The sequence below is a fragment of the Meriones unguiculatus genome, chromosome 11, assembly GCF_030254825.1.
Source record: "Meriones unguiculatus strain TT.TT164.6M chromosome 11, Bangor_MerUng_6.1, whole genome shotgun sequence".
In the NCBI taxonomy this organism is placed as follows: Eukaryota; Metazoa; Chordata; class Mammalia; order Rodentia; family Muridae; genus Meriones; species Meriones unguiculatus.
In genome coordinates this window covers 50,716,671-50,742,242 of record NC_083359.1, presented here as the reverse complement: position 1 = coordinate 50,742,242, position 25,572 = coordinate 50,716,671, and the positions used below count along the sequence as shown (strand labels likewise).

At 43.6% G+C, this 25,572-nt stretch overlaps 1 protein-coding gene across 5 annotated transcripts in view; it reads right to left on the bottom strand.

Annotated features, from left to right (window-relative positions):
- The window catches only part of Mrtfb (myocardin related transcription factor B), a 159,214-nt gene extending 133,858 nt beyond the window's left edge, over nucleotides 1-25,356 (bottom strand). Inside the window, exons 1-3 of one of the 5 annotated variants that reach the window (XM_060364204.1) lie at nucleotides 25,112-25,330; nucleotides 16,999-17,059; nucleotides 8,056-8,133 (exon numbers count right to left, since the gene is read on the bottom strand). The gene's annotated coding sequence lies outside the window, so the exon portion shown is untranslated. Of the gene's footprint in view, nucleotides 1-8,055; nucleotides 8,134-16,998; nucleotides 17,060-25,111 lie in introns of all 5 variants that reach the window. The other 4 variants (XM_060364209.1, XM_060364210.1, XM_060364203.1 and 1 more) reach the window with 4 other exon arrangements.
- Nucleotides 25,357-25,572: the final 216 nt, after the last annotated feature.

Below are 25,572 nucleotides of genomic sequence, written 5' to 3'. Positions count from 1 at the left end.
ATTACAGACCTTGAAAGGACAATACTCACAATAAAGGACAATACTCACCTAAAAGCTCAGGATAGCTACAGCAATCCTGTACAATAAAAGAAATTCTAGAGGTATCATCATCCCTGACTTCAAGCTGTACTACAGAGCAATAGTAATGAGAGCCACATGGTATTGGCACAAAAATGGACAGGGTGATTAATGGAATTGAATCAAAGACCCAGAAGTAAATTCACACACCTGTGCTCAGCTGATTTTTGATAAAGAAATCAGAAATATACAATAGAAAAAAAGACAGCATCTTCAGCAAATGGTGCTGGTTTAATTGGACATCTACAAGTAGAAGAATGCAAATAGATCTGAATCTATCACCCTGCACAAAACTCAAGTCCAAGTGGATCAAAGACCTCAACATAAAACCAGATATACCGAACCTGACAGAATAGAACATGGGAAACAGTTTGGAACTCATTGGCATAGGAGACAACTTCCTGACCAGAACACCAATAGCTCAGGCTCTAAGGTCCACAATTAATAAATGGGAGCTCATGAAACCGAAAGCTTTTGTAAGGCAAAAGACACTGTCAAAGACACAAAATGGCAGCCTTCAGAATGAGAAAAAAAAAATTATCCACCCCATATTTGATGGCTGTTATACAAAATATATATTAAAAAAACTAAACTAAACATCAACAAAACAAATAATTTAATTAAAAAATGAAGTACAGATCTAAACAGAGAATTCTCAACAGAGGAATCTCTAATGGCCGAAAAACACTCTTAAAAAATGTTCAATATCCTTAGCCATCAAATCAAAATGACTCTGAGATTCCATCTTACACCTGTCAGAATAGCTAAAATCAAAGACACAAGTGACAGCTCATGCTGGAGAGGATGTGGAGCAAGGAGAACACTCCTCCATTGCTGGTGGGAGTACCAACTTGTATAGCCACTTTGAAAATCAATATAGCCATTTCTCAGAAAACTGGAAATCCATCGACCTGAAGACCCAGGTATACCACACCTGGGTATATAACCAAAGGACGCTCCATCCTACCACAAGGACACTTGCTCAAATATGCTCATAGCAGCTTTATTTGTAATAACCAGGAACTGGAAATAACCTAGATGTCTGTCATCTGAAGAATGGGTGAAGAAAATGTGATACATTTATACAATAGAGTACCACTCTGCTATTAAAAACAATGACAAAATGAAATTTGCAGGCAAATAGACAGAACTAGAAAACATCATCCTGAGTGAGGTAACAAAGACCCAGAAAGACAAACATATATACTCACTCCTACATGGATATTAACCATCAACTATAGGATAACCACGCTACAATCCACAGACCCAAAGAAGCTAAGTAACAAGGAGGGCTCAAGGTGTCAGGATGAGTGACTCACTGAGAAGGGGAAACAGAACAGATAGCATGGGTAGATAGGAGGCGGTGACTGGATCGGGGTCAGGGGAGGGTATGGGAACAGGACGGCTCAGAGGTGAGGAGGATGTAGGGAGAGAGTACTGAGAGAGACAACTGGAATAAGGTGTATGGGGGCAACTGGGGGACGAGCTATAAACCTAGGACAATGGAAACTCCCAGGTATTTATGAGGGTGACTCTAGCTAAGGCTCTTAGCAACTGGGGATATGCAGCCTGAACCAGCCATCTCCTGTAACCAGGCAAGACTCAGTAGAGGGATTGGGCACCAACCCAGCCACAAAACCTCTGACCTACAATTTGTCCTGCTAACAAGATGTGCTGCATAAATTGTGGGATTAGCCAAGCAATGGCTGGTCCAGCTTGAGACCTATGCCACGAGAGGGAGCCTACCCCTGACACTGCCAGAAGGCCAGAAACCAGAGGCTGAATAGCCCAGAGAGACCCAGGATACTGCAACCCCCCACAAAATGGAAGATGAAATTATTTCTAATGATATTCTGCTATCCTCATAGATTGGCATCTAGCTGAATTGTCATCAGAAAGTCTTCACCCAGCAACTGATTGAAACATATGCTAAGATCCACAGCCAAACATTATAATGGCGGAGCCGGGAGAATCCCGCAGACATGGCAGGGGAAGGATTGTAGGAACCAGAAGGGTCAAAGAGACCACAAAAATCAACTAACCTGAGGTGCTCAAAAAGACTGAACCACCAACCAGGGAGCCTACGTGGGACAGACCTAGGCCCTCTACACATATGTTACAGTTGTGTAGCTAGGTCTTCCTATGGGACTCCTAACAGTGAGAGAAGGGGCTGGCTCTGACTCTGTTGCCTGCTATTGGGATCCTTTCCCCTACTCGGTTACTTTGTCTACCTTTACTAAAAGAGGAGGAGCCTAGTCTTACTGCAACTTGATGTGCCATGGCTGGCTGATATCCATCAAGGCTGGTCCCTTTCTGAAGAAAAAGGGAGGAGGAGTTGGAAGGAAGGGACTGGAAGGAGAGGAGGGAGGGGAAATTGCAATCAGGATGTAAAATAAATAAAAATTTAAAAAACCTCATAAACAGATTTTTAACAAAGTAAACCAAATAGTATATTAAAAAGTTATACATCGTGACCAAACAATGCTGATGCTAAGTTGGTTACATCTGGAATGTAATATAATTCTCGACACTAACAAGCTAAGAGAAACAACCCAACCCAACCATATGATGACCTTAGCAGATGCAGAGCACTTACAATGCAATCTAACATGCATCTTAGCTAAAAGCAATACACAGCAAGAATGTAAGGACTCAACTTGATAAAGGGACCCACAGAACCCTACTGTTCCCACCACACTTAGTAAAATGCAGAATGCTTCCTTAAGATCAAGGAACAAGGCATAGATGTCCACACTCTCAGTTTGATCTAACATCACACCAGAGGTTCTGCTCAGTTCAGTAAGGCATTCAAGTTAGGAAAAGTTATGCTTTCTCTGATTTATAATGACGGTGGAGTAGTGTTCCAAAATTCCTTCCCTTGGGGAGATGTAAAACAACATATACATCCTCCTCCTATTAGTCCAATGACAAACCAAAGTGCAACACCACAGTTCACTCTGGGAACCAATCAGCTGATTGGGCTAACCTGTAGAGCATGGGTAGGAGTTACAGACAGGAATAGACAGGGACTCCAAAGCAGACGGGAAGGTCTGCACCCAGCATGGATGAAGGCCCCTTTTCCTTGTCTTCCCTAGCTTACATACTCTAGCCCCTCCCCAATGCCTAGAGGCCACATGCAAGCAGAGCAGTTCCATTACATTCAACTGGCTGGGAGGAGAGGCCAATAACAAGGGTCTATTGACCCTCTTAATTCCTAGTCCTGGGAGGGAATGTCCTCAGTCCACAGGCTCTGTGGTGACTCACTCCATCAAATATGCACAACTGGCCTCATAAAGACCTGACTGGGAGGATGGTACCTTTACAACAGTGTCTATACACAAAAGCCAATGAAGAACGAATGTATAGCAAAGTCCTAGGCTAGAGCCCCAGTGCCAGCAAAAGGAAAATTCCAATGAAACCTACAAGCAAGCTACTAACAAGGGAGCTCAGCAAGGTTGCCAGATGTAAAAACTGGAACCAAATCTCCATGTTGGCAATTTGCACCCATCTATTGAGATTCTAAGAACATCATTTATAATCACTAAAAATAAAACATTTAGTACAATATGTAAAAACTGATTCATTTAGTATAATACCTGAAAAAAACTGTCTAATATTTATACTTTATAGCATTGCTGAGAGAAAATAAACTAAACAAAATGGAGAAAAATATGTTCAGAAAATAATCAGTATTAAGCAAGCTTTATTCAAGCTGACATTCAGATTCATTATTTCAATTAAGATGACAGGAGGCATTCTGAATAAATGCAGAAACTAAACTAAACCTTAGATGCATATGCAAAGGACCTAGGAGGGCCAAAGAACTATGCAGGACAAACCTGCAAGATCAAGATGATGAAGCCATAGCAAGGAAGACAATGTGATACTGAGACTGTTGGAAGAAGACCAAGTTCAATGTGATCCCTCAGAGCTGTCATCACAACACTCTGAAGGCTGAGGCAGGAGGATTAACCAAATATGAGGCCAGTCTGGGTTACAGAGTAAAAGCCAGTGGAAGACAAAAAAAATGGAAAACAAATACCACACACACACAGGTCATTTTAATATATGGTGCTAGAACAAGTAAATATCCATGTTAAAAAAAAAAAAGTGAACTTTGATTCACATCTTATACAAATATTAGCTACGGTCTGGGGTTATGATCAGTGATACAGTACCTGTTCAATATGCATGAAGCCTACCACTACAGACCAATCAAGCAACCAAGCCATCTGTAAAGACATGAAATACTTCAAACTATAAACTTTCTCCAAGGAACTGGAGGTAAGCTCTGTAGCCTTGGATTTCATAAACACTTCTTAGACGTGACACTAAAAGCACAAGGCTTGAAGGAACCAATTGATAAACTTTACTCACTGAAGTCAGAACATCTATTTTTTCCAAAACACTGCTGGGAGAATATAAAGACAGATCACAAACTGGGATAAAATAGCTCAAATCATAAATCTGATTAAAAATTAGATACAAATCTACAACTCTCAAAAATAAGGAAACTACCCAATAAGTAAACATCTAAGATCTATGACACTTTATCAAAGAATGACAAGCACAAGAAAATATGTTCAACCTTTAGCTATTGAGAAAATTCAAATTAAAACCACAATGCAAGATAACTGTATTAGACTGACTAAAAGAGTAACAGTCTGGCCCTCGCAAGCACTGACAGCAACCTGAAGCAACTTAGTTCTTATGCACTGAATAGTCAGAATGTAAAAGGACGCAACTGCAGAAACAGTTGGCAGCTTTCATGCCTACCACAGGGCCTGCCCCTCCCTGCCCAGGTGTGTTAGTATGTGCTTGTAGCATTCGAGTGTTCAGATGATCACTGTACACAAATACATCCAAACAGTGTGAGCAGCAAGCAAACACACAAAGTTGGTATACCCACACAACACGATGGCACTCAAAGGAAAAGTACCAGCATATCTACAGTATCCAAACAGCTTATGAAAGCAGCAAACATATCCTGTCATATAAATCCAGGGACAATGCATCTAAAGTCACAGAAATGGGCAAAGGACCATGAGGGTAGATTAGAGGGGTGGAGCCAAAAGTCTTGGGGGATGATGTATACATTCATGCTCCTTATCTGGTTGGTGGTACTATGGGCATATGAGTGTGTTGGAACTGATCCAACATTTGGAATGGTCAATTCATTGCAGCTGTCAATTACACTTCCAAGAATACTGCCAGAGGCTTGGTGGTGGAGCTCAGCACATGCGAAGCCCTCGGTTCAGTCCCCACTACTTTAAAAACATAAAAAGGAAATTTAAAAAGATTATGGGTTAGCGTGATTGGTTCTTTTTGTCAACTTGCCACAAACTGAAGTAACCTGGCTGGACTGTGAGCAAGTCTGTGGGGCATTTTCCTGATTGATACAGTAGGCCCAGCGTACTGTGGGAGATACCCAGGCAGGATCACCCAGGCAGGTGATCCTGGGTTGTATAAGAAAGCAGAGTGGGAAGTCTCAACAGCAAGCTGTAAGAGGCATTCCTCTGTGTCTCTGCTTCTGTTCCTACGTTAAGCCACAGCCCTGGCTTCCCTCAAAGAGGGACTATAAAGTGCAAGCTAAATCAACCCTTTCCTCCCCCAAGTTGATTCCAGTCAGTGTTAGTAAACCAGAAAGTAACTAGAGCAGCTGGTGCTAACGCTCAGTAGAGAGGGCCTTCCTGGCACACACAAGACCTTGTCAGACCCTGCCATTAAAAATAAAGAGGTACACACCTTTAATCCCAGAATGAGGCCAACCTGGTCTATATAACAAGTTCCAGGCAGGCCAAAGCTAGCTACACATTAAAAAAAAAAAAAAAAAAAAAAAAAAAAAAAAGAAAGAGTGAGTTGCCTGAATTCTGCAGCTCTTTCAACAGCATACTGAAACTTTTGCTGTAGCAAAGGACTGATGTTATTGTCTTTAACACAGCTTTCCCTTTGACCTTTATTCTACATAAACACAACTGTAAAAGTAAATGACTATTGGGTAGAAAAGTGAACTAACTGGTCTCCCTGGATTGTGCAGTGGTCTACTGACTGGCTCTGAAGAAAGCCTGAATGTTTAACTCAACCATGACTGATTTCTGTCACTAGATACTGAAATCATTACTACTGAAACCTGCCCTAAAGCAGTTCATTAAGCCAGGTAAACTAATTCACTGTACATGCCCTCTTGTCTGGCCTTGTTGAAGTGCTGGACTTCATGCGGCAGGGCCAGGATCACATTACAAAGCTGTTGTGTCTTCTCTTGGGTAGACTTAGTTATTGTACTAAGTACAAAGTGAAGGAAGGCGGTGGAATACGCACTGCAGCCGACCCACAACAGCCACTCTACGAATAGAGCCGGCTGGCTCCAATCCTTCCTGCTTGGAATAGGAAAGGGAGTGGAAAGCTCACAAGGACTAGACCGAAAGCTTTGAAACTAGTAATAACAACTGAAATTTTCAAGTAAATTCTTAGAGGTTATATCAAAGACTTTATATTCCATACTTTTAAGTATTCCTTATTTTTATATCCAATAGCTTTTCATTTCTGTTTTGGGGGGATGTATTTGTGTATTTTCTGGTTTCCAACAGGCTCTTGCTGTGTATCCTTGCCTGGGCTGGATTACAGATGTGTGCTACCACACATCTTAAGAACATTCTTTATTCTTGGTTTTAGAGAATTCTGTGCTATGGACTCAGTACAAGAACTGTGTCATACAGAGGATAACAGACATCTTCCTACTGATCAAGAACATCTATTTGAAAACTACTCTTTACTGTTCCTTGAGTGATACTGTTTCTGGATTTTTCTCCCTAAGAATCAACTAAAAATGGACTTCAGGTTCCCTTGGGAAAGAGTTTCATCTTCTAAATGCTCTCAGTTGCCTCTGAAATACCATGTTTTATCTTCTCAAAAGAGCAATGTTATGAACACCAAGCTTTTCGTAGCCTGACAAGAGGATTCTCTGCAGCATGTTCTATAAGCATACCCTAACCTGGACCCACATTACCCTGCTAATCCTGCAAGTGTTCAGTAACCAGGGAAGACTGGAGCACAGGCTCTGTGAGCACAGTCTGCAAATACCCTGCTCCAGAGAGCAGTGGCACCCACCAAACAAAAGATGACAAGTAAACTACAGTACCCAGAAATTCACTTTCTGATTTTTGTTTTTCAGAGTTTTAAAAATGAAAATGATTCTTTATTTAGCAAAACAGTAAAACAACAACAACAAATTATCCAAAAAGCTGACACACAGCATGTGACGAATCCAGACTTTGACTTAGGTTGTCCTGACTTCTCACAGTGGAAGAACAATGTCTGTTGTGTGAGTGCCCTTCAAGCTCCAGAGCCATCGCTGCTTCCACATGACATGTCACTGGCAGGTACAGTCCTACTACTACATTTTACTCTGAAAGGAAACACTTCTAAGGCATGGCCCAGCATCTGCTGCCAGTTACCAATCACTTGGTACCTCATACCCATCATCCTCACCATGCTAGCGAACACTCAGATGATAGTGACCATGTCACAACCACAGAGCTACTTTGCATTACTAACAGTTCAGAGGACATCTTGTACTGTATAACAGGGAGTCTCCCAGGCCAGGTGCGGCTACACCTGCTGAGAATGTAGACTCACCTCACCATGTAGACCTATAGTTTAATTTTTCTAAGTGGGGCCAGTATTCTTTAATTTGCCTTAATCTGAAGGTCTGTCTTAGCATAGAGGAGAATTTATGACTACAGAGCTGGCTGCATACCACACCATCTACTCTGAACATCTCTAAGTCCATAGCCTGTGCTACTATATTTATGCAGTGAAGCCAGAGCTTTCTGGTAAGATGGCTCAACAGAAAAGTGTTTCCTGTAGAAGCATGAGGCCCTGACTTTGAACTCAGCACCTCTACCACCTCCCTGTACCACCCCCCATCCAGCTGAGCGTGGAGCTGGAGAGATGGCCCAGTAGTTAAAGAGTGCTCACTGCTTTTGCAGAGATCTGCCCTCTTCTGGTCTTCACAGGTTCCTACACTTTTTGTCCTCTTCTGGTCTCCACAAGTTCCTACACATAAATGGTACCCAAACACACAATCAGGCATAGACAGATATGGATAAAATAATTTTTTCAAGCTGGTCATAGCAGTTCACTCTACAACCAGCCAAACTAGCAAACCCTAGGGTCAGTGAAAGGCCATGTCTCAAAATATAAGGTGGAAAGCAACATAGGAAGACATCTGACATCATCATCTGACCTCCACCCTCAACGTAATTATTTTTACATCTATGGATGGCTTTATTAGCAGTACTATTACTCTTTATCATGTTTAAAGTGGCTTTAAATTATGACAATTCTAATTTATCAGTGCTTAGGAGTACATAATTTGTGGACAGCTATAACAGGGTGCATTATTAAATAACTTCTCATTCTTCCACTGTCTATGTAATACTGGCACAATGGTTTTTCAGTGGTGCTCCTGGAGCCCAGTCAAATGCCAGCAGGGTCTTGGAATGAAGCTCCTGCTTTACCTACTACAGACTGATATTTCCATGGAAAATAAATACATCCAGAAAAGGAGCTAGCAGGCCACACAATTCCCACCATTTTAGGACTTCTGCTATCTTTGAGATGAAGAATAAAACAGAAATTTGGACCTCACTACGTAGAAGCAAGAAGAACCTGAACAGCATCTACAGCCCTTTGTCATAAGGAAAGTCCAGACACGGTGAACATGACCTGTTATGAATAAAACTATAGCACCTACAAGTGATGTGTTTGTGAAATGTTGTTTACCTGCTGTGTGTGTACCTTCCTCCCCTCCCTCTCCTTACCTCCCTGTTATGGGTGTTGTAACCTGTTCTGGTCAGGATTTCTATTGCTGCAATGAAACATCATGACTAAAAAGCAAGTTTTTAGTTTACTGGGGCTACAGGGCTGTACTGGGCTTACATCCTGCTATTTATCATCAAAGGAAGTCAGGACAGGAACTCAAACAGGGCAAGAACCTGGAAGCAGGAGCTGATGTAGAAGCAATGTAGGGGTGCTGCTTACTGGCTTGCTCAGCCTACTTTCTTACAGAACCCACCCAGGACCACCAGGTCCGGGGTGGCACCACCCACAATGGGCTGGACCCTCTCCCACTGATCGATCACTAATTGATCTCATAGAGGCATTTTCTCAATTGAGATTTCCTCAGATAACTCTAGTTTGTGTGTGAAGCTGACATAGAATTAGCCAGCACATAGCCTAGCTTTTTTCTTTGTCTTGTTCTTTTATATTTTTGTATAAATATACAAAATTTGGTTTTGGAAATCCTGACTACCCTTCCTCTACCTCCCAAGTGCAGGGACTGTATTATGATTCATGCCAGCACTCAGCCTAACATCTATAAGCACTTTAACAAAGTGCTTAAATTAAAATGCTTTTTGTCTCAGTATGGACAGATTATTCAGATTTGCCACCTTCCCATTATTTGTGCTCTGTCCTTGGGAAAACAAAAATCATGTCTGCCAAAATTATATGAGATTGTGGTTACTTTTTTTTGTTTGTTGTTGTTAGTTTTGGTGTTTTGTTTTGTTTGTTTTTTGAGACAGGGTTTCTTTGCATAGCCTTGGCTGTCCTGGATTCACTTTGTAGACCAGGCTGGCCCCGAACTCACAGAGATCCGCCTGCCTCTGCTCCCCAAGTGCTGGAATTACAGGTGTGTGCCACCGCACCTGGCACACTAATTACTTAACTCACTAACTACTTCTTTAAAAAGTTATCACTTTAGAAAACACAATAAGCTGTACCCCATCAGCTGCACTTGGATTGGAGCAGGAACTGGTAAGTACATCTCAACTCAATAATCTCCACTACAGTTGACTTAAAGTGTGGGATTATACGTAAAGGTCTGAGACCCGGGGACAGGAGTTTCCTGTGTGATTATTAACCTACACGACAAACTCCACACCTTTATTTACTTATGCTTTTAAAATGTTTTTGCCTATGTGTATACTGCATACATGTGTGTATACTGCATACATGTGTGTATGCATGTTGGTATGTGTATGCATGCATATGAGTATAACAGATGTGTTCGTGAGTGTGGGCCCAAAGGAAACATCTGGTGTTGTGCTCAATCAGGATTTATTGAAGCCTTTTATTCTCTCAGTTAAAACCCAGAGTTCCCTGATCAGCTGGTCTCACTTGCCAGTTGGAGCACCTGTGCCTCCAGGGTGTGCAGATTCCAAGAGGACAAGTCTGCCCAGTTTTACCCGGGTTCTGGGTATCCAGACTCTTTTGAGGTAGTGTCTCACTCTGTAGCTGGGCTGGCCTGGAACTCTTAGTAAGCTAGGGTGGCCTAGAACTCAGAGAATCCCTGCCTCTCAGTGCTGGCCTTATGAGAATCCTGTGTTACCACAGTTGGCCCGGTTCTTCCATGTATTCTTTTCTCAGTCTTTGAGTAGCTTTGTGAAAATGCAGCTCATCTAAGGCCTTAATCCATCTGCAAAGTCTACAAGCTTTTAGCTACAGTTCAAATGAAAATGATCAGTTTTTTAAAAATAACTATAGCAACATTATCTTATAGTAATTTAAAAGGCTGTAACTTGACTTCTTGCAGAGATATGTCTATTAAATTTCAACTTGTTAAGATCCTGAATTTGCAGCCAAATTTAATCAATGTTCTATGGTAAAACAAACAAACAAAAACAAAAAACAAAACTATCCCTGGGTGACCTGCTTTTTTCTGAAAGAAACTGGAGGAGTAGTGGGTCTTAGGGAGCAGGGAGGTTAAGGTGGGTTGGAAACTGCTGTTGGGATACACTGAAAACAAACAAACAAAAACAAATAAAATCATGAGTCAAACAAACAAAAAAAACTAAATAAAAGTAACTTGTATCTTACTGTAAGGTAGACAGAAAAGATTCCAGGCAATAAGCAACAACATTAAAAAATATAATTAGCATTCTTTATCTGTCAGTTCTGCAGCTATGGATTCAACCAATTGCATATACAAGATATCTTTAAAAACGCTACTTTTATCGTGTCCATGTCCTCCTTTCCCTAACCTACACCATACAACAATTTATACAACATTTACACTATACTAGGCATGATAAGTAATCTAGGGATGATTTAAAATAGACGGAAGATCTGGAGAGATGGGTCAGCAGTTCACTGGGCAGCTTACAACTGCCAGCAAGTCTAGCTCCAGGGGAGTACCTAGGCCTCTATAGGAACCCATTCTCCTGCATAGATCCTGACACACACATAATTAGAAATAAACCTTTAAAACAGACAGAAGAATGTATACAGATAGGTAAGCTGGGTGTGGTGGTACACACCTGTAATCTCAGCACTCGGAGGCAGGTAGATCTCTGTGAGTTTGAGGCCAGGCTGGCCTACAAAGCAAGTCCAGGACAGCCAAGGCTACACAGAGAAACCCTGTCTTGAAACCCCTTCCCTCCAAAAAAGAATGTGTACAGGTTAGATGGAAACTTTATTATAAAGGCCTTGCACATCCTTGGATTCTGGTACTCAAAAGGTGTTTGGAAACAACAGTCCTGGAACTCAGAGATAGTTGAACATGCAGACACCACCATGCCATTGGCAGGGTGGTTAAACAAGAATGTTGAGCTTACAAATGCAACACAATTGCATTTTTGCCTTAAAAACACTTTGCCCAAGTCAGAACATAACATTACTAATATATATAAACACAAGCATGCTTTTATAAAATTTAAATATTAAAAATAATAGCACACTCAAGCCACCAATGGTTTGGTTTTCTTGGACATGGAGAGAAGATGGAGTTGGAAACAGAGTCACTTCAACATTAAATGGCAAACACCACAGTCAACCTTATCTCTGGCCCAGTGTCCGGCATCTCTTATGAGATAGAAAGGAGTCTGATTTGAAGACACCAAGGTTTGAAACCTGCAAATCATTTTATTTTTACACAGAAGACAGAACTATACTAATATTCTCAAGTCTAAAATATTGCTGTCAAACTGAGTCCTTATTTTTAAGGTGAACTTCCAGCCCCTCCCACTCAGAGGCCTGGAGTTACTAAGCTCCTTACTTCACATTTCCATGGCTGTCCAGGGCATGTTTTCTGAGTACAATCTGATTGTCCCAAGTGTTTCATTAACATCTTGAGTTTACAGAAGAGATCTGGAATCAGCCAGGATTCTATCCTCTGACTCAGTTATTCTTAAAGGGAAACTCTCTCTGTCTTTATCATTTTTATTCCCTAAGTCTAATTTTAGAAAAAAAAATTAATTTATTGACAGAATTGTCAACAGGTAATTAATGACATTAAATGTCAGGTGGAACAAAAAGGAAAGGAAAAGAAAAGAAGAAAGAAATAGGTACAGTAATATTACTTTGACCTGGAAATCACAGACTACACTAGAAATGTCCCTTTGTCAATAAAGGCCTGGCCTGATACAGTAACTCCCATGTCTCTGTTTGCTCTCCATCTAAGAGATGGCCCATCCAAGCACTCGCTTCAAACGCTTATCATGTGGCAAGCGCAGGATAGAGGCTCTGGAGAGGCACAGTGAAGAAAATATTCTCTAGCTTCTGGCAGTGAAAGAAGTCAAGTACATCAAATTATTAAAATGCTCACCCCAGCAGTGTATACCTAAACTAAATTGGTCTAAAACAGGTCAGCTGACTTCTTACCTTCTGCTCTTCCCCCTCTTAACCTCATCATCCTTGGGCAGAAATGGCTCCCAAAGCCACAAACTTTTGAGGTATCTGAGACCTCTCCCTTCCTGTCAGATCCTGGGCCAGCCTATATTCCCAGAGTGATATGCACCGATAAGACCTCCCAGACACCTTCCCCTTCTACTAAGAATCAGTGACAATGGCAGAGGGCTCCAGTAAAGAGGGCACAAAACTCACCCACGCTGGAGTGTTGCTGTGGCTTTTAAAACGAGAGCTGGAGAGGAGGAGAGGCTCACTCCCCTCTGGCTTCAGTGTGAGGCAGCCCTGCCCAGTGCTCAGGCCCACACTGCTCATTCCCACTGTACCTGCAGTACTCTGGTTTCTGCAATACTATGTTTGTGTGATACCTTCTCCAGGGATCTTCAAATAATTCTCCTCTAACCTGCCACAATATGAGCGAGCTTCCTGCTAACTTGCAGCGAGGCACCCTGACTAGCTCTCCTGCCCCATGCTTTTCCAGTGTCTGTCTTCACTGCACCTATTACTACTATTCTGCTAAATGGACACGGCATCAAACTTCTCTCTTATCTCCCATCTCTTTCCCCACAGATTAGTGCGGCTATCAGGACTCATCAAGACTTACAACTGGTCACACAGCAGGCTTAAACATGGGTGTCATGGATGGCAGGTGCCATATGCACAGCATACCCAGCAGCAAGGACCAAAAGAGACAATCACTGGAGATAAATTCTTGTCCCCACCTAGCTTTAGCATCTGAGCCCACTCTGTGCACCTCGACTCCCCAGCCCAACACACAAATAAAAAGCCAAGAAGTAGAAAGCACCCAAATGTCCACCAACTGATAACCAGAATAATGTATTTCCACATACCAGAATATTATACTGAATTAAAACTGAGGCTTTGATATCTGCTACAATGTAAATGAACCTCAATAACATGCTGTGCTGGACAGTTTTATGTCAACTTGACATAAGCCAGAGTCATTTGAAAAGGAACTTCAGTTAAGAAAATATCCACACCAGAGTGGCCTGTGAGCAAGCCTATGGTGCACTTTCTTGATTAATGATTGACGTAGAAGGGCTCAGCTCACTAAGGGCAGTGTTACCTGTTGTGACAGTGATCCTAAGTTATACAAAAAAGCAGGCTGAGCAAGTCACAAGGAGCAAGATAGCTCTCCTTCACAGCCTCTGCAGCAGCTCCTGCCTCTAGGTTCCTGCCCTACTTGAGTTCCCATCGTGACTTACCTGAGTAACTGTGTGTAAGCCAAGAGTTATAAGCTGAAATAAACTTTTTCCTTCCCAAGCTATTTTTGGTCATGGTGTTTTATCACAGCAGTAGAAACTCTAAATGAAAGTACCATATACTAGATGCCTACATTTATATGATACATCCAGAATAGCTAATCCATGAAGACAAAGATTAGTGCTGCCAGGAACAGGATAATGTGTGGGAAGTGATTGTAGAGGGATTTGGTATTCTGCATGGAGAGTTCACAATATTATGGACTTAAGACAGTAGTAACTGGTACAGAACTCTATGAATACACTAAAAACCACTTTTATGTACCTTGTGTAATTAAATATGAGCAAAACCATTATTTTAAGAAATAATGGCATAGAGGCAAATCATAGTGCCTCTGCTCAGGGTTCTGCTTGAATCTGCCTGCAGCAGAATAAGCTGTCTTCAGGACATACAATATGTTCAAATGAGGAAAGAATTTATTTTCCTACCAATAAATCCCTATAGTGATCAACCATAAAAGCAAATCCAAAGTAAACAGAGCCAAGAACAAAAGAGCATACAATCTGCAACCAGCCAGTAGGTATAGGATGGAACCACCTCAATACTGCATAAGAAAAAGTGTTCTCAAACACAGCTCACTTCCAGCTGACCACGGCAACTTCAACAGGTCCAAGGGCACCAGCCTCATGAGGAGAAAATCCGCAGCCTCTGGACTAGCACAGAGGGAGACAAGCTCTCTCCTCTGACTACAGCAAAGGCCTGCACAAGGCCTGTTTGTACTTGGCTGTCAGGAGCCTTGCATCTTAAGAGCATTGCTAAATTAAACAAGTCTGAAGACAGCCAGACACAGTGGCAGGCTGGAAGACTTCATCAGGATAAGGATGTAGGAAATCAAGAAAAAACAGCACTGGGAGGATGACATAGCTTGACTGTCATTCTGTTCAAGATTGCAGATTTTACCATATCACAGGCACTCTAATCATTCCTAACACAATGCCTACATCTTTTGTGGGCATACAGAGACATACAGATCTGGAAGCCAAAGAGAGGATTTGAGCCATGCTTTTTAGAACTCACTAGCTACATGCCCAAGGACAAATTTTACTGTGTCCTTCTATCAGATGCTGAACGAACAAAATAAGGTCATGAAAACAGGCTACAGTACTCAAGAATGCCCCGCCATAAAACTTTTTCTCCTCAGAACTCCATGTGATACTCTATACAGGACTTTTCCTCAGTCCCAGTCACTGACACCAGTCATGCTTCTTCCTGGATTCATCTCCATGGAGCAACCACCAAAAGACGCTATGAAGACTGTATATTAAGTAATCTCCCTCCTCCATCCAGCCTGACACAGAACTGAAGACAAGAAGCCATCAATAAAGCCTCTCAAATGAATTAAATCAGGGTGTGACACAAAGCCTTCATTCACCTAACAGGCATTTAAAAGCACTGAACCGAGACAGTTGAAGTGCATATTGTACAGAACAGTAATTGGTAACCTTTCCATAAGACTGATGCAATCTGATTATAATTCCCAAGTGTCAGCAGTCAGTATTTAAGGTAAAAGAAAAAGGAAGTGGGATGGCTTCAAGCACTGGGAGAGAGGTGTGGGAGGGTGTACTCTCCCCCTGACAACAATTCTCATTTGACTGAAGGCTGCTAGAACAAGCTCAGACTGAAAAATTCTGTCACATTAGAATCAACTGAAATGCAATCAAGATGAAATTTAATGGATTTAATATACACACTTAACCTTCCCTTCTCCGAAGACACGGAAAGAAAGAAACAGAGCCTGTGTGGAGTTGTCTCTATGCTAAAGGTGAAGGGCTGGTGTGAACGGGATTCTCACGTGAGATGTCAAGTCAGCCACTAGGCTCGGCCGCAGATGAATTTCCATCAAGCTACACACAAGGCACAGCTTCCAGGGCTGGCAAGGAAGCAAATTTTTCAGGGAGGATGGGACATAGAGCTGAGGGATGTGGAATTCAGGAAATAACTTTTGGCCTCAGGCTACTGCTTACCCCTACCCCCACCCCATCCAAAATTCTACCTTTAGCCTAGAAGCATAAGGAGCGATTAAGTCAGGCCAGCTCTGGGGGCATGCTATTCCTACCACACAGCAGCAGTTAGGCTCTTTTCCCCACACAGTTCAGTCTTATCTCCCTCACTACAAAACAGTTTTGTCTGGGAAGTCAACAGCAACACACCCTTAATGCTCAGGCTCAGCCTCCCGCCTTTGCCCAACTTTCCATCCACCGACCACTGACTGAGTCTGCCAGTTTAAAAGCTAAACTCTGCCTGTAATGGGAAGACACACCCACCAAACTACCCACTATGTAAGAAAGCCTTGAAATCAGTGTACAGTGCATTTCACCAATGCAACTGAATTTGAATTAAGACATCCATTTACTACTCACTTTCCCCAACTTAGAACTGGTTTCAAGGCATTCTCGCCAGTAAAACTAAAGGGACTATGTAAACGACTTCTATACTACCACAGAAAAGGGATTCCAGAACCAAGAACTGAAGAACAATAAGGGGAAATAGGATGGCTATACTATTATTCCCAGTAAATCCTTCTGACCAGAGGCAATGTCAAAGGAGGCACAGGAAAACCTCTTTCATTCAGAGCCTGTTACTTGTTGTCCAGTCCACCTCAGTTCAACTGTGAGCTATTTCTCATAAGGAGCTGTTAGCATTGGCAAATGGCTCAGCAGGGGAAGAACGTGCCCCAAAAGCTAACGACCCAAGTTCAATCCAGACTTCATGATGGAAGGAAGATATCAACTCAAACTTGTCCTCCGACCTCTACCTGTGCACTCCCTCCATGGGCACTCTGTGTGTGTGTGTGAGAGAGAGAGCGTGTGTGTTCCTGTCTCTCTTTCTCCCTGAGATGGAACAAATTTAAAATGTAGGTCCCCTATATACCTCACAACCCCTAGCTTCCATAACCTTAAACACTATACCAGAGAAAAGGAGGTTATGAAGAAATCATAAAAAAAGACTTACCTCAGTAAAAATATTTATTTTCCTGTCTTACATTCTCTTTCTTAGCACCTTTATTATGAACCTGAAAAAGAAAGCAGAAATTACTTTTTTTTTTTTTTTTTTTTTTTGGCCACTGACCTACCACATGCCAGCAAGTGATTACAGACAAATCAGAGGACTGGGGTCACAAAAAGGGACTCCAGGAAACAAAACCCTGCTGTGACTGGAAAGCTTCCAAATTCTTCAGGGATCCACAGATGATGGGGTCTCTGCAGTAGGCTGGGAGCTGGGGATGGACTCAGACCACCTGCACCACCCAGGACATCTTTAGTTGTGCCCATTTTCTGTGTGTCTACCAACAGCACCCAACTAAGGACATGAGGGTCACATCTGATGACCCAGCCAGGGACTCTTTGGTGGCTCTCGAACAAGCATTCACGTTTTTGTTATTGTAGCTTCTTATAAAGAAGAACCTGCCTCTCACATATCCCCCTAACATTTCCCATGGCTCCTATAACTGTGTTCAAGTGGCTAAGAGCATAACAGGTAAGAAGAGGATGAGATGGGCTTCTGACTCGCAAAGCAGAAAGGAAGACGGGGTCGGTCAAGTCTTCCCTCACTTGTTTAACTTTGGTGTGCCTCCACCAGGTGTTTGCTGGAGTACTAGCTTCTTCATGGTATGGACATGGTCTCTCTCCAGTTTCCAAGATAATTGTGGAACAAGTCATCAGCCAAACAAGCTACTGGATGTGACACTGTTGATCCTGACTGTCATACTGACTAGCATGAGGCAACAGAACAGTTTGAAGAGTATCCTAGAAACACAGGTCGAGCAGCAGCATGGCCAGGGTGTGTTCAAGAGAGGGTTAAGCAGTGAGAGGCCAGAGGGCAAAAAGGCAGCCTTGAGTGCCAGACTAAGCCTCATTCTCTATTCTCAAGTGTATTGATTAGTAAGTGTACTACGGCAAGCCTATAATCCCAGCTAGTTGGGAGACTGAGGCAGGAAGATTACAAGCTCAAGACTTGACTGAATTCCAGGGTGAATTCAAGGCCAGCCTGAGAAACTCAGTGGGACTCAACCCCAAAATTGAACAATAAAAGGAGAGAGACACTGAAGTTGTCAGAGCAGTGGCAGTGTCTGATATGCTTGCCTAGCATATCAGAGACCCTGGCTACATCACCACTACCGGAAAATAATTTTTTTAAAAAAGTTGATGACTCTGCTCAAACTAAGATCTCAGCTTTAACTTTATAACATTCCTGTGACTTTTCTCTTTCAAAAATGTCAAGGAAAGAGCAGGAAATGGAAATGGGGAGAAGATAAACGTACAGACTAGCTAAGTTTGTCCCTTTCACCTTAATATGTCTACTTAGTGTCTTTTATAGATGGATCAATTCAGGCTTGGAAAAAGATAAACACACTTTAATGTGGTTTCACTTCTTTCTTTATTTTCCCTTAAAAAAGTAGGGCATGGGTGGCGAGAGGTGACTAACACACACAGCAGCACAGCACTGAATTCCCAGACAAATGCACCGAGTACAGTGGGCAGTCTATGCCCCAGGCCCTTGCCCCCAAACCAGGCTGAATCCTAAATGGATCAAAGACTGAAATGTAGAAGTAAATTCATGGACATCCTAACAGAAACAGGAATGAGGATGCCTCCATGGAAACCTTAAAGAAAAAGATGAGGAGCTAGAGCAATGGCTCGGTGGTCAAGAGCACTGGCTGCTCTTCCAGAAGATCTGACTTCTACTCCCAGGACCCACATGGTGGCTCCCAACTATTTATAACTCCAGTCCTCAGAGGATGTAATACCATCTTCTGGCCTCTACAGGCACTGCATGATGTGGTGCACAGATACACATTTAGGAAAAACAACTATAGATATGAATAATTGTCTTTAAAGAATATCTTTTTTTTTTTTTAATGAGTCTGGAGAGATGGTTCAGTGGTTAAGGACACTTGTTGCTCTTGCAGAGGAACCAGGTTCAGTTCCCAGCACCCACACTGTTGGTTCACAACCATCTGCTACTCCACTTCCAAGGGATCCAATAAGCTCTTCTGACCTCTGTAGGCATGTATATGAAACACATACTTACTTGCAGGCAAAATCGCTTATATACATAAAATAAAATTTAAAAATCTTAAGAAAGAAAATAAAAAAAATGTGAGCCTTCTGTTTTTCACAGTGCACCAAGGTGAATAAATTCCAAGTGATAAGGTGAAGACTGAGACTACAGGCACACAAAGACAACCTTGATTATCTATAGAGTCCTAGAAATCAGAAAAAGAAAAATGCAGAGGGCATGGAAAGATGGTTCACAAAAAAGGAAAGTGCTGGCAAGGTGGCACAGAGAGTAAGGTGCTTGCTGTGCGAGCATAAGGACACAGGTTCAGATCTAATATTCACATAAAGCCAAGCATGGTCCTGCACGTCTGGAATCCCATGTTTCTACAGTGAGACAGTAGGCTGAAAAAGAAGGATCCTTGGGAAGCTTGCTGGCAGGCAGCCTGGCCTACACAGCCGCAACTGTGCCACACAGCAGCAGAGACTGTCTCAAGGTGGAAGATGAAGAACGATGCTCAAGGCTGTCCTCTAACCTCTACGTGCATAGTCTCCAAACAACAGTGATACAGTGACACACCCTGACTTGTGCTGTGCATATGTCTTAGGGTACTATGGCTGTGAAGAAACACCGTACTGATCATCACTGAAGTAGGTCAGGAAAGAAACTCCAACAGGACTAGAACCTGGAGGCAGGGGCTGGTGCAGAGGCCACAGAGGGATCCTGCTTATTGGTTTGCTTCACACAGCTTGCTCAGCCTGCTTTCTTATAGAACCCAGGACCACCAGCCCAGGGATGGCCTCACCCACTGGGCTGGGCCCTCCCAAATCAATCTCTAATTAAGATAATGCCCTACAGGCTTGCCTGCAACCAGATCTTCTAGAGGCCTTTTCTCATTTGAGGCTCCCTCCTCTCATATGACTTTAGCTAACACAGCATGTAATTCACAGATGATTTCACACTCCGTGGAGTATGTTTATGAGTTACATGTAAACACTATCTCATTGTATAACACTAAAACAAATCTGGATTTCATCATCTACACAGAATCTTTCACAGAAACTAGGGGACAACCAAGCCTGTGTAAGTTCAAAGTGGTGCAACTTGTGAAGAAAGGAATTATTTATGATAATTAAAACACACAGCCCACTGACCTAGCAACCCCACTTCTGGGAGCATATCACAGACATGCTTGTCTGAGTATAAAATCACACTCAAATTTTCACAATGGCATGATCTGTAAGACTGAAGACAACACAAATGTCTCTAAGTGGGGTTGGCCAAGCAGAACCAGGACAGAGCAAATGCCTAGAGCTGTTTAAAAATGTTTTCTGGGGACTGGCCATGTCCTACCCTGGCTTTCCACTAGTCACATGAGTTACACGCTCATTTACAGAAAACACCCTTTTTAAAGATTGTATCATTTTATTTTGTGTGCATGAGTACACATGCATATGTGCCACATGCACACAGTGACCTCAGAGGGCAGAAGAGGATTCCCTGAGACTGGAGTTACAGCTGGGTGTGAGCCAACCATGTGAGTGCTGAGAATTAAACCTGGTCCTCTGCAAAAGCCCCAGAAAACATATATATATATATATATATATATATATATATATATATATATATTAAAACAGGGTTTCTCTGTGTAAGAGCCCTGGCTGTTCTAGAACTTGATTTGAGAACCAGTCTGGCCTCAAACTCATAGAGCTCTGCCTGCCTCTGCCTCCCCGAGCACTGGGATTACAGGCATGCACAACCACACCAGCTTTAACAGATTCTTAAATGTTGAAATAATACTCACAAAAGAGAACTGCCTCTAAGCCAGAGTCCAAATTTAATGATTAAGAGAGACTGTTTCTTTTCAAGTCTATATTGAAAGACAATTTTAGTGTGGCCATGACAATAAGTTAGCATTTCCCTACTCAGTCAAGCAAAGCATGAGATGACGCCCCAATGACTTAATAAAATGCAAAGTGCCCCCTCACCTGCCCAGACTTCCGTGACATGCTGTATTCTGCTGCTACTTCTCCATGTATATGTGTATGTCATATGTATTGTGTATACATGCATGTGTCTGTGTACAGATACATGTGTGTGGCTGCACATAGATGTATGTGCAGATGCATTTGGAATCCAGAGGTAGATATCAGGAATCATCCATGATTGTTCTTTTACCTTATTCACAGAAGCAGGTTCTCTCACTCAAACCCAGAGCTCACTGCTAGGGTTAGTCTCACTAGCCAGCTTGCTCTGGGCGTGCAGTCTCTGCCTTCCAAGGCTGAAATTACAGGTGGGCCACCACTCCCACCCAGCATTTACCTAGGCCCCTTCCAGTGCTCAAGCCTGTGTTATAAGCACCTTAACTATGGAACCATCTCCACAGCCCCTCATCTGGCACTTCTCACAGGCTCAGCTCAGCACTGGTCTGCATGACAAACAAGCCTCAGGGTCTTATGAAGAGCTGCTAGCTGGGGGAACACCAAACATGAAAGCAAACAAAAACAAACCAAAACAACAACAAAAAGACAAAACCAAGTCCACCTGGGAACAAGGTGCTCAGCAATTGTGGGGCAGATTTCCCTCGTCTTCGGTGTCGAATGGCTGAGACACCCAGGGACAGCTCTCCGCTACACTGCCTGCTCACACAGTGTTTTCAAACACATTTCTTACGAAGCAGCAGCAATTGTGAAATTAATCCGAGGATGGCCCATTCAAGAAAAAATTATGAGAACAAGCTTTAGAGAATGGAAGAGCAAATAAATCAGCAGACCAGCATACCTCACATTCACCTCATGCTTGCAGAGGCCACCAGCCCACATAAGACTCTTCTACACACACACACACACACACACACACACACACACACACACACACACGTAAAGAATTCCAGTTAAGATGGAAGGGTCTGGGAAGGTGAGTAGCTTCATTTTGCAAGTTGTCCTTTGGATTGAGCTTCCATTGTTAGAAATCAACCAATGTGTGAACACATTTGTATGGTCCCTATTTCTGAGATGGCATCATCATCAAGACACGCTCTTAATTCATACTTACTTCATTTAAGATCAGGCAGGTTGTGCTGGCTGGTCCTATGTCAACCTGACACAAGCTAAAGTAATTTGAGAAGAGGGAACCTCAACTGGGTTTAGCTTGTGGACAAGCCTGTGCCACACTTGCTTGATTGATGACTGCTGTGGGAGCGCCCAGCCTGCTGTAGGCAGCGCCAGCCCACTGTACTGTCCTGGGTGGTATTAAGAAAGCAGGTGGCACGAGTCACTCCAGAGTGCTCGTCCACAGCCTCTGCATCACCTCTTCCAGGCTCCTGCCCTGAGTACCTGCACTGGCTTTCTCTGATGATGGTCTGTGACGTAGAAGTGTAAGTAAACTAAGCCCTCTTCTTGAACTATGGAACCATCTCCACAGCTCCTCATCTGGCCCTTCTCACAGTGCAGCTCTGGTCTGCAAGACAAGCAAGCCTCAGGGCCTTATGAAGAGCTGCTAGCCGGGGGAACACCAAACATGAAAGCAAAAACACCCAGTCCACCTGGGGACAAGGTGCTTGTGGTCATGGTGCTTACCATGGCAAAGAAACCCTAACTAAAACAAGAGTGCTTTTTAAAGTGGTGATTAAAAAAAAAAAAATTAGCCTTTTTTACCATGAAAATGGATAGCAATAAAAATTACTTTCACTTAGCTGAATTTTCAGCTCACAAGGGGTCACTGTGTCTATGGCTGGACAACTTTAAATGTATCCTATTTTCACAAGACTTTATTTAGATGTTAATATCTATAGTGCCTTTCTTATGTAACAAGTAACACAAAATAACAAGCAACTTATATTTAAAGAAAAAAGTGAAATTAAACTTTCTTTTCAGATTTAAACATGTTGAAGAAATCTACCTCACCGTGGCTACAAAATGTACTGAGCTGAACTTTTCTTGATTTTGTGTGTGTGTGTGTGTGTGCAGCATCCCCCAGAACTGCTTAGATAGGTAATTTTTGTTTTTACTTCTGAGCACATCTTTATTTTCTAAATTCACTAATAAGAATGTCACTAAGCAGAAAAGGCCCGTGGGCTGCACTGACTGGTACTGAATGCCACTCAGAGCTATCACCATCCATGAGGCTGCCGAGGCTTCCAACTCCATTCTCAGCTCAAGCTACACAGTTCAAGTATGACCAAGATTTCCAACAAGGATTTCCATCAACAAGAACAGCTGCAGAAGAACAGATACTAACCCTGAGTCCTGAGACCCAAAGATAATCAATGAAAGTGTCACAAACCAATGTCACAAACCAAACTTTTTTATATATCAGACACATCAGAGAGAATTTTATTTTCACTTCACAGTGAAAAGTGAGTATTAGATTCTGTGGCTATAATTAACTAGATAGTAGAGCATGTGTTTTGTATAGTGCTTCTCAAGAGGCAGAACTGTCCCCAAGGCACACTGTTAGTTACTGAAGAGACTCCTAGGCAGGAGAAGAAAAAAAATCTGCAGTGTTTGGGGTCCAGGACCAAGACCCAACTGGAACCATAGGTGATAGAGGTGATAATCAAGGCCATCCTGGCTCAATACAAATGAACATTCCTTTGGATTCAATATTGAATCATCTGGAAAGATACTCTGGGAAACACCCACCATTCTGCCCCAATTCTGTAGGACAAAGTGGTGAGGGAAAAGGGAACGGTGTGAACTTTCACCCTACACGTTTCACCTGCACCACAGCACTAGGCAAATCCAACTATTTCAGTCTTCTATTTCCTTATCATCAACGATAAACATTAGGGATTTGGTGTGATTCCTTAAATGTTGATAACTCGAGAGTTTGTATGGGTTACAACGTAGCTCAGAATACAGCATATCTGGAGGGCTGTGTTACATGAGTGTTGACTGAGACAGGCTGTGATTTATGTTGCACAGTGTCATTCAGCCTACATTGTTTCTCTCATTACCATCAATTATCCCAAGTAAGATGGTTTTATGTCTGGTCCCAATCCTTGTTCCTGACATGTTCTGAGCCACATGGTTACACAAATACATGCGCGTTCGTGTGTGTGTGCGTATGTGTGTGTGTGTGTCCCTGTCCAGACTCACTGGCCGCAGGGTCTGTGGCATTGTATCCTACCGAGCGTCTGGGCTGTACAAACACCATAGCGCATGTCTTCCCCTTTATTTCTTTCTTACACTTAAAGGGGGGCACTCCACTGACCTTGGTTCATGGATATGAAGACTTATTATTTATGAACTTTGTGTCAGGGTGGCAAACGTTTGCCACAGAATCAAGAGGCCTTGCTTACAAGCTTCACAACCACTCATCCGAAGAGTGCGATCTCGTGCCTCAGACAAGAGTTAAACTTTTCAAAAGTTTCCTTTGCCTGAAGCAAACCTCGGGCTACCCTCCGGGCCTGAGACCCCACGCCAATGTACTCCTCATCACTCTCAGACCGCGTCTGCTCTCACACAGGGCCAAAGGAGGGTTTTTGAACACTCAGAACTAGGGAACCTTCTGGGATAGAACAAAAGCGAAGGAAAACTTTCTCCCTAGAAACATGGGATGCTGCGTGCAATTTCAGGAGGGCTTTCAGACACACACACCCTTTGCATCGCCCCCTCCAGGGGGTGGACCCCGGGAGAAGACCCGAAAGCAGGACTGGGGAGGAGGATGGAGGGTGAGCCGGGGCGTGGGCCGTCCCCATCCCACCACGTCTCCGCAGTGTGGCTTCGGTCAAAGTGCAGTTGCACCTCTCTGCAGTTCCGGCGTGGGAGCGCGCAAGTAAGACGCCTGGTACCAAGCCAAGGCTGCCCGGAAAGATCGGGGGGCAGCCGCGAGCAGGGACCCCCGACGAGGGACACCGGGACTCGGTGGCCCCTAGACCGCGGCCGCCCCGCCCCGCCCCGCGCGAGTCCCGGGACAGCTCGCACCAGGCGGTGCTGCAGCAGCCTTGAGAGGCCACCGAGGACGCGCACCTTCCGGCCGCCCCTCTCCCGGAGCCCGGCCTCGCCCTCCGCAGCTCTGCCCTTCCTCAGCCCCAACAGCCGCCTCTCGCCCGTCCGCAGCTCACCTCGGGCCACCGACACCGCCGCCGCTGCCGCCGCCGCTGCAGCTACCACTAGATCTCGCGAGACTTCGCTCCGCCCCGCGTTTACCCTCCTCCCGCCCGGACACGACGGGCACCGACCCCGGCCTGGAAGCTCCGGGAAGTGCAGTGCCCACCTCGGGCTGTTCACAACGTGCTTCTCTTTCCTCAGCCGGCATCCGCTCGCGCCCGTGACCCGGAAAAGTTAAAGCCCAGGTGCGAGGCCGCTACCACCGAGCTCTCACCTGGCTGGCCCGGAGCGCATGCGCAGCCGGGCTGCGGAGCAGAGAGCTCCTCGGTTGCTACATAAACTCTGGCTGAGCCCACAGTCAGATGGTCAGTCATTTAGCGCCTGCTCTTCCAGCAAGCTCACAGTTCATGCTACCTCAGTAAGCGCATTCTTACGGCCTCCCCATTCCAGAGGAGGCTGCAGCCAGGTCGATGCC